Source organism: Carcharodon carcharias, chromosome 3 (genome assembly GCF_017639515.1).
Source record: "Carcharodon carcharias isolate sCarCar2 chromosome 3, sCarCar2.pri, whole genome shotgun sequence".
NCBI lineage: Eukaryota > Metazoa > Chordata > Chondrichthyes > Lamniformes > Lamnidae > Carcharodon > Carcharodon carcharias.
The window spans coordinates 195,549,658-195,567,221 of NC_054469.1; the positions used below are offsets into that span (position 1 = coordinate 195,549,658).

At 45.4% G+C, this 17,564-nt stretch overlaps 1 pseudogene; it reads left to right on the forward strand.

The window, feature by feature from the left end:
- Positions 1-5,983: 5,983 nt before the first annotated feature.
- On the forward strand, positions 5,984-16,641 carry LOC121276068 (annotated as a pseudogene).
- Positions 16,642-17,564: the final 923 nt, after the last annotated feature.

Consider the following 17,564-nt stretch of genomic DNA (forward strand, 5'->3'; position numbering starts at 1 on the left):
ACACTGTCTCATCCATCATTGCCATGACTGATAGTGCATTTTCAGTTGTCAGTAGTAAACCTTTAGTTGCTGACAGATTCCCACATCACATGATATCAAGGAATTGAATCAAGAGCTAATGGCTACAACAAATGGCCGAATGACTGTGGATGATTTTGTGGCTGTGCAGTTTAACTATTTGAATCTCTTTGTGGTTTGCTGTTTTTGGATGTTGATGAATTGTGCTCTCCTCTTTTTAAGTAGTTTATTGTTTTAGAGAACATCTCAGATTCCATGTACAACAGCTGCTCGCTACAAACTCTGAAGGATCAGTACTCTTGACTTAGAGGGCATGTTGGTACCTGTCTTCCTGCTTGATGGAGCCAAGAATAAGTTGTTCATTCACTGTGCACCGTCCCATATGTGTTATTGATTGATTTGACCTTGGATCTGAGGAGCTCAGTGTGCCTTAAACTTATTGTTTTAGTTTGTAAGTAGATGGGTGCGGTTCGATGTGCAACTATAAGTTATGGGAATTGGAAACCTTGTAGATTTAACTTTCAGTCATAAGGAGATGAGGCTGATATTTTTTTCTTTTTTCTACTTCTGTCTTTTCCTATCTGCCACCATCATCTTAGTTTGGGGCTACACATTTCACATTGATTCTATTGACTCTTCTAAGAAAGTCTGGAAATAGAAGTGCAGCACCACCATGTAGAGACCTTGAATCAATGATACAGTTTAAAAATGAAACTAGGAAAAATCACCACAGGAGGGGTCTGAGAAAGTGTGAGAGCTTTCCACAGCTGGACACCGGGGCCCTTTCAGGAGCCAACCTCATACTTAGTGGAATTTCAACATGGAGATGGAGGTTTACCCAGCTGTATTGAAAAGTGCGAAACAGTAACTCGTGGTGTGTTTTTACATGAAACTAGATGAGGCAGTGGGGTCACATTAGATATGGTTTCATTGAGCAGTTAACCATCAGAAGAATGTGAGAAGGGAAGAGCCAACCAGCCATTAAGGGGGCACAACTGCTGAATATATGCAAGAGGCTCTTTCAAACCCTGCAAAAGGCATTGTCCATTTGACATGGGTCAGAGGGCACAAGGCATCCAGTCTTTTCAAACGTGGAAGGCAGGGGTAATCTCACAACATCGGTGCTTCATCCTCAAAGTACCTTGGAGGACAGATACAACACAGCGTATTCTGTGACAATGTCCATCATTGAGCAGACCATTGACAGCCTGAAGGTGTGCTTCCATTGTTTGGACTATTCAGGTGGGGTTCTGCAATACTCTCCACAGAGGGTGTTCCACATCATTGTGGTTTGTTGCGCCCTGTACAACCTGGTGCTTCAAAGGGGAGATCACTTGACACAGGGAGACATGGAAGAGGCAGAGATTTCCTCGGATGGGGAGGATTTGGGAAGGCAGGAACCTGAGGAGGGCAATGATGGTCAGCTTCCACGCGAGGAAGCCATAGCAGTGGCACGACACAAAAGATGTGCCTATGATATACTGATAGCTATAAGGTTCCAGAAAGATTAAGGTCCAGGCAAGGGAACCTGAGCATATTTCTCTTATCCTTTAGCACCATGCCAGTGATTGGAAAGGCCTTTACAAGCAGTGACATCACAAGCAATGTCAGCATTCGGCCTTGGATCTGGAACCCTCAAGGATGATGCAGCCCTCATTCTAGGAAAGGTCAGTACTCAAAGCTGCATAAAGCCAGTGTGCGAGATGAAAGGCAGCACACCGGCGGACAGCATGTATCAACTGCACATTGCGCAGTCATTGCCAGTTGAAGGTGACACTTTGAGCGGCCACAGAGATTTGTACATGGTTGTGGATGCCATAATGTCTCCAGGTCATGTGCTTTGACACTCACAATAAACACAGCTCAGTGTTGATGAAGCAACATTACATTTAACTCTCCAAAACACATGGCTGGGCAACCATGGCCCGGCCAGCGTGAAATGCGGCTCCACACTGGCCGGAAAGGGCGAAGCAGGGGCGGGGGCCTGTCAGCTGCTGGGTCCAATGACGACCCTTAGGCTGGTTGAAAAGTGGCCCGGGCAGCCCCTGGAAGACTGCTATGGAAGGACGTCTCTTGTACTTTCACTGTGGGTTTGAGTGCAATGGCGCTGCAGGTACAGAGTGGAGTAATCAATGCTCCTCTGTTGTTTCAGGAGAAGATGGTCCACAACAAAGTAGAAATGTGCGGACTGGTGGAGGCCCCACTAGCCTCCTAATCCTCTTGAGATATGAGCTTGAGAGCCGGCACGGCCCACGTGCAACCGGGTGCAGAAAGGCGGGGGTGCCAGCCGAAGGTAAGAGTGCAGTGCACAGAGGTGAGACTTTCAGTTTGTGCAACTATTCTAGTGTAGTCTCTTTATTGATGTGAACCGCAAACCTGGAGACCCCACTGATCATTGAAAAACGATGGCACCATGATGCAGATCTCCATGGTTTCACCTGGGATCCTGGCACGCACAATGACAGTGTGTTGATTTTAACTAATGACGTGTCCTTGTTCTCACTTTTAGGTTGGCCAGCAGGCGTTCGCTCTCCGGACCCCGAAGGGCACCCACTAACACCGAAGGACCACCGAGTTTCTGTTGCACCTTTGTCATGCCCGCTCGCTGAAGCAGGCGGCAGTGCAGGTACCAGCACCTCAGTGGGCATTAGATCGGCGGCTAGTATCTCAGTGCACATTGGTGAGGGCACTTCACACTTGCTTGATGTGCAGGCAGAGACAGAGATTGCCCAGGGCACTGGCAGTCGGAGGACTGCTAGGGACCAGGACGACGCACAGTCACAGCCTGATGATGAGCTTCTGGAGTCATCCATTAGATGGCGGATGCTGGATGTCCAGCAAGATGTGCGGAAGGATCTGGTGGAGATCCAAAATGGTCTGCATGCCATGGTCTCCATGATGGAGGAGTCCATGCGGAGCATCAGCACTGCGTTGACCGTCATGGCTGAGCGCAATGCCTCCTCCATTGAGAGAGTGGCGACTCTCATGGAGCGGCAGCTCCAGGAACAGAATCAGGGGTTCTTGGTTTTGTGCTTGGACCTGCAAGCCCTCACACAAGCACTGACCTCAGAAGGTCAGTATCCGTGTAGGAGATGGATGAGGCACCCAGTATCCCAGCCAGGTGCCTGTCCATCGATGGTGAGCAGGGAGGTCCAGAGCGACCTGACGTTGGCAAACAAATTACCTGTTGTCTTTTCAGGTTCCTCTCAGGACACTCTGGATGATGGCAGCAGCTTCTCTGCCCTCTGCCAGTGACTGTGGCATTGGATGAGACTGCTGCTGTCGGGGAGGTGCCAGCTGTGGCACTGGCCGCTCCCTCCCAGGCAGGGCCAGCACAGGCTCCACTGGCCAGAGGACGACCACCAAGGTTAACAAAGCCAACAAGACAGCAGGGTCAGTAGGCTGTCACCAATGCAGGTGCCAATGAGGTGGGGGGGGTGGGGGGGGTGGGTGGGGGGGGTGCACCAAGATGTAGCACTTGCAAACGTAAGTTTAAGGCACCTTGAGCACAAGAGGGACAGGTCACGGATGACTTTATGTTAATTTATGTTGGCATTATGTATACTGGTCTGGGGTTAAAGCTCAGGGATGTTTATGCAAATGTTATTGAAATGTCATCCAGTCGGGATGGAGCATTGAAGAGCATCACGGGAGCTGCCTGGGTCCTTGCACAGACTTGCAGAATCTGCGTCCTGTGGTCACACACTATCTGCACGTTCATGGAGTGGAAGCCCTTCCTGTAGATGAAGGCACCCGGCTGACCTGCTGGCCACATGTGTGCAGTCGATTGCTCCCTGAACTTGGGGGAACCCAGCAAATGCTACAAAGCTTCTGGCTTGCTCAGTCTGGCTGGCCGATTCCGTCCAGTAAAGAATAAAAGTCAGGACCCCCCTGAACAGATCTTCCGTCACCAGCTTGACTCAACTTCGGACAGCTGATTGGGAGACTCCACACAGATGCCCCACCGCCCCTTGGAATGAGCCGGAGGCATAGAGGTTGAGGACCACTAAGACCTTCAGGGCCACTGGCATGGGGTGTCCACCCACACACTGTCAGAGCTGATTTCAGGCCCAATCCTCTGGCAAATGGAGGTGATGGTCTCCCTTGACAACCTTCGGCATTGCACCTCAGATATATTGAGATAGCTGCATTGCTGCCTGTAAACCCTGGCAGCAGGATAGTGGCATCTTCTGTGGCCCCTTCCACCTTGGACTACCGCTGGCCCTGCACCCCTTGTGCCCGTGTCTCTCCTTCCACAGGTCCCTCCCCTGGAAGAGAGGGACACCTGGCCTCCTCTCCCTTCTGCCCCTCTCTTCCACCTCAGAGGAGGTGCCTCCAGCGGAGACCACAATCCCCGTTACCAGGGTAAGGGAGGGCTGTCTGATACTTGGAAGGGTCCACACGGTCTGAATTCTCCAGAGGCCTTGGAGACACCAATAAGTCCTAAAATTAAACCTGGAAATGCTGAGAATGAAGCCCCGAACAGCTACTAATAAGCAACCAGCAGCAAACTATCCCCAAAACTCCTCACTACTCACAATGGCAATGCTGCTGACCCTTTTTATCCCACCCGGGGATGAGGATTTTGAAAATGTCGGCTGGCCACCTGCCTGTTTTGCCCATGTGACGAGCACGAAATTGCACGGGCAATGTAAAAATGGCCGTCAATTGGACTGTTAAGGGCCTTATGTGGCCTGTTAATTAATGGCGGGTGTGGCTACAGTACCTGAGCAAGCCACCAACCGAAGTATTGCGCGAGTGTGCAATGACGACAGTACGCTCACCCGATATCATTTGTGCGCAATTTTACGCCCGATTGGGTCGGGTGCATGCCCGCCTGCAAGACAATAAAATTCTGCCCCATGAAGTTTTGCGAGGCTTAAAAGTTCTAATCTCAATGGTCCAGTGATTTTCTGGATATGGCTGGACACATCTCCCTTACATGACACAAGGGCTAAGTGACTTTCATGTGTCTGCTAAACATCACATGAATCCGAGGCACGCAAAGGAGTGGGAGCTTGGGTTAGCCTCGCAATAAGAGGGCACATTGATTCATATGCAAGAAGCATTCACATGGTGAGACCATTATCATGAACTCAAAATGTATTTACAAAGGTGCATGATATATACAGTGAGTGAACACCCGTGCCACCATTGTGCTCTCTTTTCTTACCCTACCGTTACGTCTAGGTGCATCCCCGACATATGCAGCAGAGGTGGAGGCAGCCTGCTGACTGCTATGCCATGTTGTCTGTATGGCCTTGAGGCCCCCAGCCTGCTTTGGGTCCCCTGCTGTGGGACAGCTGCACCCTCCTCAGCCTGTGAGGCTGGAGGTGATGGAATCTCAGGCACAGTAGCTTAGAAGCAGCTGGACACTCTCAGAGCCCCTGGGTAGATGGCCCTGGGGTGTCCAGCTGATAGTCCCCCTCCTATTGGGTGCCCAAGGCCCCTGCCTGATTCCTGAGAAGGGGACCTGGAGGAAAGTCAAGGTGCCTCATTCCCCTCTCTCCTAGCCACTGAAGGGTCCCATCTATGTCTAGAATGATGGACTGAAGACCCAAGCGCAAATCCTGCAGAACCTGCTGGACCAAGATCTCCAAGGCGGTCGCCACCTTTCCCATGATCACCTCGAGGCATGTCGGAGCCACAACATCAAATAGGATGTGGACAGACCCCTTCATCCTTCGCTTTGGTCTGTTGACTGCCTCCCACAACTCTGCCTGATGTCCCTCCGCCCGTATTTGTACTATGGCTGTTTCCAGAGGCTCATCATCTGACTCGGACTCAGCAGGTGCCTGTTCACCAGCAGTCCTCTGATTGCCAGAGGCCTGGGCTATCACTGCCTCCAACTGCGATGGGGACTTGTCAGTGAGGTGTTCTCCAGAAAGTGACCCCGAGCCTAATCTAGATCTACAACCCACCAAGGTGTGTGCCTTTGTGATGGTGGATGGGGCAAGTGAGCGGAATGGATTCTCCTCCACGATTCAGCCTTAACTCTCTGGTGGCTCTCCTCAAAGCCATCTGCAAACACCATGATGTTCTCTTTCCAAGGGGTGGAACCAGCAGATCCACCAAAGTCACCTCACCAGCCTGGGAGAGGGTCAGTGGAGAACCATGCCATTGGCACTCAAAAAGGAAATGACTTGCAGTGCACTTGATGAATGAGGTAAGTCAACCTTCAGCTTACTCCAAGTTCACACTATCGTAATGGCATCAGGCACTCAAAGGGTTACACTCTGCAGTGTACACACTATAGTAGCGGAGGAGACATCGAGTGGATCCTCAGCTGATGGGGACTGGGGCTAATGGGCTGGCCAGACCATTTTTTTAAATTCAGTCGTGGGATGTGAATGTCACTAGCTGGGCCAGCATTTATTGACCATTCCTAATTGCCTTTGAGAAGGTGGTGGTGAACTGCCTTCTTGAACTGCTGCTGTCCATGTGGTGTAGGTATACCCACAATGCTGTTACAGATGGAGTTCCAGGATTTTGACCCAGCAACAGTGAAGGAACAGGAACATATTTCCAAGTCAGGATGCTGAGTTGCTTGGAGGGGAACTTGCAAGTGGTGATGTTCCCATGTATCTGCTGCCCTTGTCCTTGTCGATGGTTATGATCATTGGAAGGTGCTGTCTAAGGAGACTTGATGAGTTCCTGCAGTGCATATTGTAGATGGTACTCACTGTTGCCACTTTGCGTCGGTGGTGGAAGGAGTGAATGTTTGTAGATGGGGTGCCAAACAAGTGGACCTCTTTGTCCTGGTTGGAGTCAAACTTATTGAGTGTTGTTGGAGCTGCACTCATCCAGGCAAGTGGAGAGTATTTCATCATATTCCTGACTTGTGACTTGTAGATGGCGGACAGGCTTTGGGGAGTCAGGAGGTGAGTTTCTGACTGCAGGATTCCTAGCCTCTGATCTGTTCTTGTAACCACAGTATTTATATGGCTAATCCAGTTCGGGAAGATGGTGCATAGTGGTAATATCACTGGACTAATAATCCAGAGACCCAGGCAAATGTTCTGGGGACATGGTGAAATTTAAGTTCAATTAATAAATCTTGAATATAAGAACTAATCTCAATAATGGTCACCATGAAACTATCTTCGATTGTTGTAAAAATCCATCTGGTTCACCAATGTATTTCAGGGAAAGAAATCTGCTACTCTTACCAGTCTGGCCTACATGTGACTCCAGATCCACAGCCATGTGGTTGACTCTTAACTGCCATCTGAAATGACCTAACAAGGTCTGTACAGGGCATTTAGGGATGGGCAACAAATGCTGGCTTTGCCAGCTATGCCCACATTCCATGAAAGTATAAAGAAAAAAAAAGTTTCTGGTTAATGGTAACCCCCAGGATGTTGACAGTGGGCAATTCAGTGATGGTAATTCCATTGAATTTCAAGGGGTGATGGTTAGATTCTCTCTTGATGGAAATGGTCATTGCCTAGCACTTGTGTGGCACGAATGTTGCTTGCCACTTGTCAACCCAAGCTTGGATATTGTCCAGGTCTTGTTGCATTTGGACATGGACTGCTTTAGAATCAGAGGAGTCGCAAGTGGTGCTGAACATTGTGCAATCATCAGAGAATGTCCCCAATTCTGACCTTATGATGGAAGGAAGGTTGAAACAGCTGAAGATGGTTGGGCTGAAGACATTACACTGAGGAACTCTTGCAGTGATGTCCTGGAACTGAGATGGTTGACCTCCAACAACCACAACCATCTTCCTTTGTACTAGGTATGACCCTAACCAGTGGAGAGTTTCCCCCCGATTCCCATTGACTCCAGTTTTACTAGGGCTCCTTGATGTCACACTCAGTCAAATGCTGCCTCGACGTCAAGGGCAGTCACTCTCCCCTTACCTCTGGAGGTCAGATCTTTTGTACATGTTTGAACCAAGCTGTTATGTGTCTTTGCAAGCTGGTGCCTGTAAGAGAACGAAGATAGATTTTGTTCATGAGCAGGCCAAATCCAACTTTGCATGTCACTCACTGTAAATATCTGGATATGATCAAATGATGGAAGACTCATCCATACTGGGGAATGCTGATCTTGCCTTTGCCAGAGAAGTGATCCCTGACCCCCTGCCAGCCCGGCTGTCTCCTCCTCAAGAGGTGCAAGCTCTTGGATGTCCACCATCTGGGATCTCTCCTGCTGTAGGCCAGCTTGGCCTGCATGAAGACAAATAGTTGAAAGGTGATGAATTGGGATGGTGGAAAGGTTGGGATGCATGCATGCATGCTTGTGTGTGCTGAGCCCTCTCCAGTAAGAGCTGAGGATGCTGTTTGTGCAGGATGATAGATAAAATGATGGTGATGTTAAAGTTTGCATGAGCCATTCGGTGCTGATGTCTCCTCTGCTAATATTGTGAGATCCCTGTGGAGTGTAACCCTTTGAGTGTCTGATGCCATTATGAGAGTGTGAACTTGGAGTAAGCTGAAGATTGACTTACCCTGGTGGAGTGGATTAGATCATTCATCAAATGCACTGCAAGACATTTCTTTTTTGAGTGCCAACAGCACAGTTCTCCACTATGACCCCCTCCCAGGCTGGCGAGGTGACTTTTGTGGATCTCCTGATTCCAACCCTTGGGAAGAGAACATCATAGTGTTTGCAGATGGCATTGAGGAGAGCCACCAGAGAGTGATGGCTGAATCTGGGGGAGCATTGCTTCTTTCTCCAGGGGCCATCTCAGGATGCACAGACCACACAGCTGGGCTACAGAGAGTGACTATGTGTGTGCATTTAAATATGGTGCCAGGACCTTTGACCCCATAAGGTGACAGCGGGGCAGATGAAACAGTGCCCACCCCACCATGTGATTCGGAAAGCTGCTCGCCGATGCATAATGAATGAGGTTCCAAGCACACAATCGAGCGCAAGAACCTGCCACACGACCCAGCGGGAAATGCGCCACTTATCCCGCCTGCCACCAAACCTAGGCTAGGACTTCCTGGTCCCTGCCCAAAGTCAATGGATCTTTTGCTTGCCCATTAAATTTTCTGTCCCACCCTTTATGATTCCCATGGAGGGTGGGACTGTAAAAATGGAGGGTTTAGACTCCAGAACAGAAAATTCTGTCCTTTGTGTATGAATGGGTCATGCATCAATGCATGTATCATTTTCCGATAGATGGGTCATGGTGAAGCTCATATCTGAACTTGTCTTCTGACACAGATAGGGAGTGTATATTGTTATACATGTCCTAACAGTTGTGTGGGATAAGTTGGATGAAGCAGGGAATATTAACATACTTCCTACATATGTGCAGATGTAAGATTTTTAAATTTATTTTAAGGTTTAAGAGAAGTCATTCAGAGTTCTTGCTTCTGATAGCTGTGGAAAATGTGCATGTGTGTTTATTGTGTGTCAAGCAGTACAGTACTCTGCCCTAGGCACACTGATGATAAAGGGTCACTTGGGTGGAGTACTTGATGTCAGTCCATGTCTATGGAACTACACCTCAGCAAACCTTCAAGGGAGCAGGCAGAACAAAAAAAAATCAGTTCTACACCCAGTGCAAACCAACATCGCTGCATCACTGCATGTATCATTTTCCAATAGCTATTGGGAGTTAAGGGCGAAATTTCACATGTTTTGGATGTGTATCTTAACATCCAATTATAGTGAACTTCCTTAAGTGAATGCAATAAATGGGTCAGAAATAACACTAAACCACTTGTTCTGGTACATGAATCACAAAGTTAGTATGCAGATACAGCAAGTGATTAGGAAGGCAAATGGAATGTTGTCGTTTATTGTAAAGGGAATGGTATATAAAAGTAAGGATGTTTTGCTCCTGTTGTACAGGGCGTTGATGGGACCATATCTGCAGTACTGTGTACAATTGTTGTCTCCTTATTTAAGAAAGGATATAATTGTGTTAGAAGCAGTTCAGAGAAGGTTCATTCAATTGATACCTGGGATGGGGGGGTTATCTTATGAGGAAACGTTGGACAGGCTAGGCCTGTATCCATTGGGGTTCAGAAGAATGAGAGATGACCTTATAAAACCCTGAGGGTAGTTGACGGGATGGATACTGAAAGTTTGTTTTCCCTGTGGGAGAGACTAGAACTAGGGGACATAATTTAAAAATAAAGAGTCACCCATTTAAGGAGATGAGAAAAAATGTTTTCTCTCAGAAGTCATTGCTTGTTGGTGCTCTCTTTTCCAAAGAGTGGTGGGGGCAGGGTCATTAAGTATTTTTAAGGCAGGTGTAGATAGATTCTTGACTAACAAGAGAGTCACCGATTATCAGGAGTAAGTGGAATGTGGAATTGAGGCCACACTCAGATCAGCAATAATCTTATTGATTGGTGGAGCAGGCTCGATGGACTGAATGGCCTACTCCCCCTCCTAATTCATATGTTTGCAATTGGCTGTCACCCACAACCCCTCATCAATTTGGTTTATGCTTCGATAAAAATGTCGATCAGTTCCCTGTTTGCGTTGGAGGTAGGTTCGTCACCTGGAAATGAACCCAACTCACGATCCCCACCTCCTCCCTGAAAATCTGACCCCAAACCTCAAAGAGTTGTCATCAGATCAGGAGTGTTGCCTGAGACTGTGACTTTTTTTGCAATTATTCTTCCTTGTTTTCATACTTCTGTATCCATCTGATGTGATTGTTAACAAAACAAAAACAGAATTACCTGGAAAAACTCAGCAGGTCTGGCAGCATTGGCGGAGAAGAAAAGAGTTGACGTTTCGAGTCCTCATGACCCTTCGACAGAACTTGAGTTCGAGTCCAAGGACTCGAAACGTCAACTCTTTTCTTCTCCGCCGATGCTGCCAGACCTGCTGAGTTTTTCCAGGTAATTCTGTTTTTATTTTGGATTTCCAGCATCTGCAGTTTTTTTGTTTTTATATCTATGATGTGATTGTTAACTGCTGAAGCTTTCTCATCTGATTCTGCCACCCCAACCTATTCTATGCAAAACTTTCTAATAAGTTTGGTCAACTTATGCTTCAGGAACACAAAATTACATCTGGGCAGCAGTCCATCACCTGAAAACAAATTCAGGACATGCAAACAGTGGATGATATTCTTCTCCCCATTCGCACTGGCTCAGGTTTCCATGGTACTGCTACTGTTACAGACAGAATGAGAGAGAACTGCTGAGATCCCTGTTCCCTTCCAAACTGTCCACTATCAATAAACTTTTGAGAGGAAGATGAGTGTGTTTTTTAACCCCTGAGTGTGTGGACAATTTGAATAACCAGCATGCGTTTAAATAAAGAGCATTGCTTATTTACATGAAAACCTGAAATCTAATGCTATGGCACTCACTAACCCAGTTACACACACAAACACACTCAGGGGAAATGCAGCTGAAGAGAATAAAGCATTTTTACAGGTCTTTACTGGGCATTACACTATAGAGGGACAGAGTGTGCCCTATTGCAAAATGACTGATATAATTTTATTAAGGGATGTGCTAGTCTTTCTCTATCTCCTCCCATCCCAATAATATCCATTTTGCCTCCTTGAAATCACAGAAATGTGACATAGTGACGCCAACTAATGCAAATTTAAATTGGGTCCTAATATTAAATTCAATGGATTACGGAACACAAGTGATAGTTTTTACTTTATTTGTGCGAGAAGAATGGAGAAATACTCAGGATTCATTAAGGAATAGATGTAGTGCTGTTGTGGAAACCCTTGAAAACAAGCCCAATCATTCAGTGGCACAGAATTGAAGTTCAGGCTCTCAAAAAGAAAAATTATTCTGTATTCTTTTTGTGTAGTTGTTCCAATTTCTGTTGTCATTTTTGTAAAAGTGGAAATTCAAATGATAAAATTCACCCCTATGTGTTAATGTCGCAAGAATCAAACATGAGAATTTAAGGAAGTATTAGATCCTTTCAAAGTACTTATCTCTTCCCTTGATGTTCTTGGGTTCTTGCATTCATTTGAAGGTGGGATTAATGAAAAGATTGGCCACTTGTTTTTCTTCAAACCATTGAGGCTGTTAAGTGTAAAAACTAACGAATAAGTTATCAAGGCAACATTTGACTTGATTTTAATGGAAAAACGGAGGTGGTCTATCATTAGGGATGTTGGCTATCCACTTGGATTAGCTATCATAGATTATTACACCAAAATACTATTCCTTGGCTACCTACCAAAGCCGTAGTGCACAAGCATTTTATTTTTCTTGTTCCAATCCAATTTACCCCTGAACTACCCCTAACAAAATCTCTTCACTAATTATTACATTATTATGAATGGTACCAATGTCTTGGTTTCCGTTCCCGCCAGTTTTCCCTGTTCCCTGTTCTTCAAACACTGTGTTTAGTGTTTGGTTTCAGCTGGGCCAGCTATCCCCAGCGCCTTGCCTAAACAACTATATAATCAAGTCCAACTCAGGGTTTGAAAATTTTTAAACGTTACCTGGTTGATTGAAAGCAATAATTGGCATCTTACAAATCACTACTGCATTCTAATGAATTTTGCCGAAAATGTGTGAGAACAAATATATATTGCTACCAACCAAATATAAAGTTAGAAATTGGAATTAAACACCATAATAATTATTAAACAAATGTTAAAAAAGATGCCATTTTAGATTAATAATTGCATAAAATCGTACATTGCCATGAACCTAGATTTTGCCATCTTAAGGTGATGTAACAGTCAAATTTACATTTCCATTATTCTGAAGTCATGACCTACCTTTGCTTGGTGGAATCCTCCCATGGCCTAGGGCCATGGTCAGCTGCTTGCCCCCTAAATTTGGCACTGGAAAAAAAAAATCAAAAATTGCAAACAGAAGAAAGCACAGCTGGTGTTTTTGCTCCTCAAATGAACTAAGTGTAAATATTTGAAAAATCATGAAAATCCAAAACTTAACTAAAAATAAATTATATATTCATTCTTTAGTTCAATTTCAACTGTGGAAAAATAAAATAAAATAAGATCAGAAAGAAGCAGGAGATGAAGCAGCCTTCCAGTTGCATTGGGAGAATCATCCTATTGTGCTCTGAGACTGTAGCACTTGGGAATTGTGGTAGCAGGTGTAGTTGACAGCTCCATTCACGTGACAGGATTATTAGCTTTGCGAATATATCAGCCCAGGGTTTTGAGAGAAGGCACGACCTCTGAGTATTAACATTAATGAAAGTCCACAAGGACACCAGCAATAATTTTAACTGTGTTATTGTGAAACATGTCATTTTTAATGTGTTAATTTTTAATGTGTTCCAGAGATGCGGGGCTTGTCTTACGAGGAGAAATTGAGCAGTTTAGGCCTATACTCACTGGAGTTTAGAAGGAAGGGAGGAGATCTAATTGAGGTATATAAGATGCTAAAGGGGATAGACAAAGTAGACGTGGGGCAGATGTTTCCCCTTCTGGTGCACTCTAGAACGAGAGGCCATAGTTTTAGGCTAAGGGGTGGTAGATTTAAATCAGAGATGAGGAGGAATTACTTTTCTCAAAGGGTGGTGAATCTGTGGAATTCACTACCTCAAAGTGCAGTGGATGCCAGGACGCTGAATAAATTTAAGGAGGAGATAGATTTAATTAGTTATGGATTGAAAGATTATGGGGAGAGGGCGGGAAATTGGAGTTGAGGCCAAAATTAGATCAGCCATGATCGTAATGAATGGCGGGGCAGGCTCAAGGGGGCTGAATTGCCTACTCCTGCTCCTAGTTCTTATGTTCTTAAGTTAGAATCTATGTTTAGCAGGCTGTTTAGGATAAAATTGAGGTGCAACAAGTTTACTCTTAAGCAAACCTTTTCTTTTATTGGCAGTTGTTTCTCATTGTCCATTTTTGGTTTGATTCTTTTGAACTTCTTGATTGGTGACTTTCATTCCTGATGATTGTTGAAATATCAATCAGTCCTGCTGTGATTTTCTACATGAATACAACATTTTAGTCAACAAGACTGAGAAGTTGTGACAAATTTTGTATGAGATACAGCCCGATATTAAAATGCAATAGACAACTGGGAGGACAATAGGCCTGTACTTTTGTTTCTTTATTTGCCTTCACCTTTTTAAAAAGACAATTGCTGCTAAGTTTTGAGGCATTTTATAGTTTGATATAAAAGTGTCAAATAATTGAAGTTTGAAGATTTTTTTTTAGGGATTTTTATAACCCATTTTTAAAATTGTGGCAATATCTAACCTTTTAATTTTCTATACTGTGATGATTTTGGATTTGATCTATTCCCAGGAACTTCTTGAATTTAAGATTTCAGCTGCTTGGTATATTTCATGTACTAGCTGAAGAGGAGAAAGAGCTTTGTTATCTACTTGTGCTGTACCTGGACTGGAAATGTTCCATGCAGTCACTGGCTGCCAAAAGAAGAAAAATGTTAAATTTCCCAGCATGTGCTTATTCATTACCCATAGTATTAGCTGATGCATATCTTGTACAATATGCATCAGAACATGTAAAACAATTGGAAGATTTTACAAGGGCATGGGATGTGGGCGTCAATGGCTAGACAAGCATTTATTGCCCTTGAGAAGGTTGCGCTGAGCTGTCTTCTTGAACCGCTGCAGTCCATGTGATGTAGGTACGCCCGCAGTGCTGTTAGAGAGAGAGTTCCAGGTTTTTGATGGTGTTCCCATGTATCTGCTGCCCTTGTCCTTTTAGATGGTAGAGGTCGTGGATTTGGAAGGTGCTATTGAAGGAGACTTGGTGAATTGCTGCAGTATATCTTGTAGATGGTACATATTGCTGCCACTCTGCGACGGTGGTGGAAAGGGTGGACGTTAAAAGTGATGGATGAGGTGCCAATCAAGTGGGCTGTTTTATCCTGGATGGTGTCAAACTTCTTGAGTGTTGTTGGAGTTGCACTCATCCAGGCAAGTGGAAAGTATTCCATTACAATCCTGACTTGTGCCTTGTATATGGTTGACAGGCTTTGGGGAGTCAGGAGGTGAGTTAGTCTCCCAGACTCTGACCTGCTCTTGTAGCCACAGTATTTATATGGCTACTCCAATTCAGTTTCTGGTCAATGGTAACCCCCAGGATGTCAATAGGGGGCTAATCAGCAATGGTAATACCATTGAATGTCAAGGGGACATGGCTAGATTCTTTCATGTTGGTGACGGTCATTGTCTAGCAGTTCTATGGTGTGAATTATACTTGCCACTTTATCAGCCCAAGCCTGAACGTCATCCAGGTCTTGCTGCATATGGGCACAGGCTGCTTCAGCATCTGAGGAGTCATGAATGCTGCTGAACATTGTGCAATCATCAGTGAAAATCTCCACTTCTGAGCTTAGGATAGAGTAGAGGGAAGGTCAAGCTGCAGATGGTTGGGCCTAGGACACAACCCTGAGGAACTCCTGCAGCGATGTCCCAGGACTAAGATGATTGACCTCCCACAACCACAACCATCTTCCATTGTGCTAGATATGACTCCAACCAGCAGAGAGTTTTCTCCCTGATTCCCATTAACTCCAGTTTTGCTAAGGCTCCTTGATGCCACACTCAGTCAAATGCTGCCTTGATGTTAAGGGCAGTCACTCTCACCTCACCTTGGGAGTTCAGCTCTTTTATCCATATTTGAACCAAGGCTGTACTGAGGTCAGGAGCTTAATGGCCCTGGCGGAACACAAACTGGGCATCAGTGAGCAAGTTATTACTGACTAAGTGTTGCTTGGTAGTACGGTTGATGACACTTTCAATCACTTTGCTGGTGATTGACAGTAGAGTGATCAGTGGTAATTGTTGGGTTGGATTTTTCCTGTTTTTTGTCGATGGGGCATACTTGGACAGTTTTCCACACTGCTAGGTAAGATGCCAGTGTTATAGCTGTACAGGAACAGCTTGGCTAAGGGCCCAGCTACTTCTGGAACACAAGTCTTCAGCGTTATATTGCTGGAATGTTGTCAGGGCCCATAGCCTTTGTAGTATCCTGCACCTTCAGTCGTTTCTTGATATCACGTGGAATGAATCTAATGCTGAAGACTGGCATTTGTGATGCTGGGGACCTTAGGAGAAGGCTGAGATGGCACTTCTGGCTGAAGATTGTTGTAAATGGTTCAGCATTGTCTTTTGCACTGATGTGCTGGGCTCCCCCATCATTGAGGGATGGGGATATTCGTGGAGTCTCCTCTTCCAGTTAGTTGTTTAATTGTCCACTAGCAGCAGTGTAGTGCTGCTGGAGCACATTGGAGCACCATTCCGGCACCTTCACTGCTCGATTACAGCTGAGGGGCAAGGCTACTGATTCTTAACTTTGGGAGCAGCACTGAACCCATTCATGATGCACCTGAAGTCCTTCCAACAGGTCGCTGCCCAATATTTAAACATGAAAGACTTTCTCCTAGCCTACATTGAGGAAGCCCACCCTTCTGATGGCTGGGTCAGCACTAATGCTCCCTATGATATGCTAAGATATTGCAATCTGGAAGACCGACTGAAAGCAGCTAGTCTGACAAACATGGATAAACCCAGCTGCCTTGTGGTCACCAACACCATGGACAAGTCTTCCAACGCTGCCAATAGTGCTTACTTTGAAAGGCTGCATGTCAGAAAGTGGTGTATCAAGGAGGGAGGGGACCAGAGGGATACAAGATCTTGGAACTCAGAATGTGGCTTGAGCAGCATAAAAATCAGAGCCACGATTCCAGCACTGACCTGATTGAAGTGTGAATGACCTAAATACACTGAGCTTGGAAGAAGATTTTGAACAAGACTCTTCCTCTGTTCAGTTTACCGTAATGTTTATTACTGAATGAATTAATTAAACATGTAGTAATTTGGAATTTATGGTTAATGTGACCTGGTTGTCTTAATGTATATTTGTAATTGCACTTTGAAATACTAGGGGCGGGATTTTCTGCACCCGCCCGCCGCCGGGATCTTCTGGTCCCATCGCAAGCCAATGGGCTTCTGACTGGGGCGCCAGAAAATCCCGGCCCAATATATTTTATACTCTTTTAATGTTTTACTTGGTTTGAAAAGTGAACTAAAGCAAAGTTGGAATTCTCAGATATTCATGACATTTCTTCGCGAACGCTGGTTTTTATATGGCTTTTGTCCCAGGAAACTGCGCCTGGTGTGACAAGTGTTCTGGAATGGTGAGCTTTGTGTTGTTGTGGACTGTGATGGGAGGGGTGCGCAGCTAATTCTAGCTCTACTTCTCCACAGGTCACAGCAATACTTTAGATGTTTAATACGCTCACTAAAATGGCCGATTGTTTACCTTTGATACTGCTATGCCCAGCATAAAAAGACTTTAAGCAGGTTTCTTTCAATAAATGCTAAATAATTGATTTATTATAAAACATACTCGATACCTGAAAGCAACATTTGCCTGGTTAGGAACATTAACTATGTGCCTTGTCAATAAAGCTCAATGACAAACAAGCCACTCATTGCATCATGGGTTCCTCTACAGAACTAATGAAGCACCCAGAGGCTTGTTCAGAACTAAAACATTTAATGATTGCCAACTTGCATATAGAAATGAAAGTGCATTAAAAGGTGTTGAGCAGCACACCTAATGAAAAACAACTGAAATGGGCATAGAAGTTGAGGGCAGCCATGACCTACAATGCCACTGGCATGGGGTG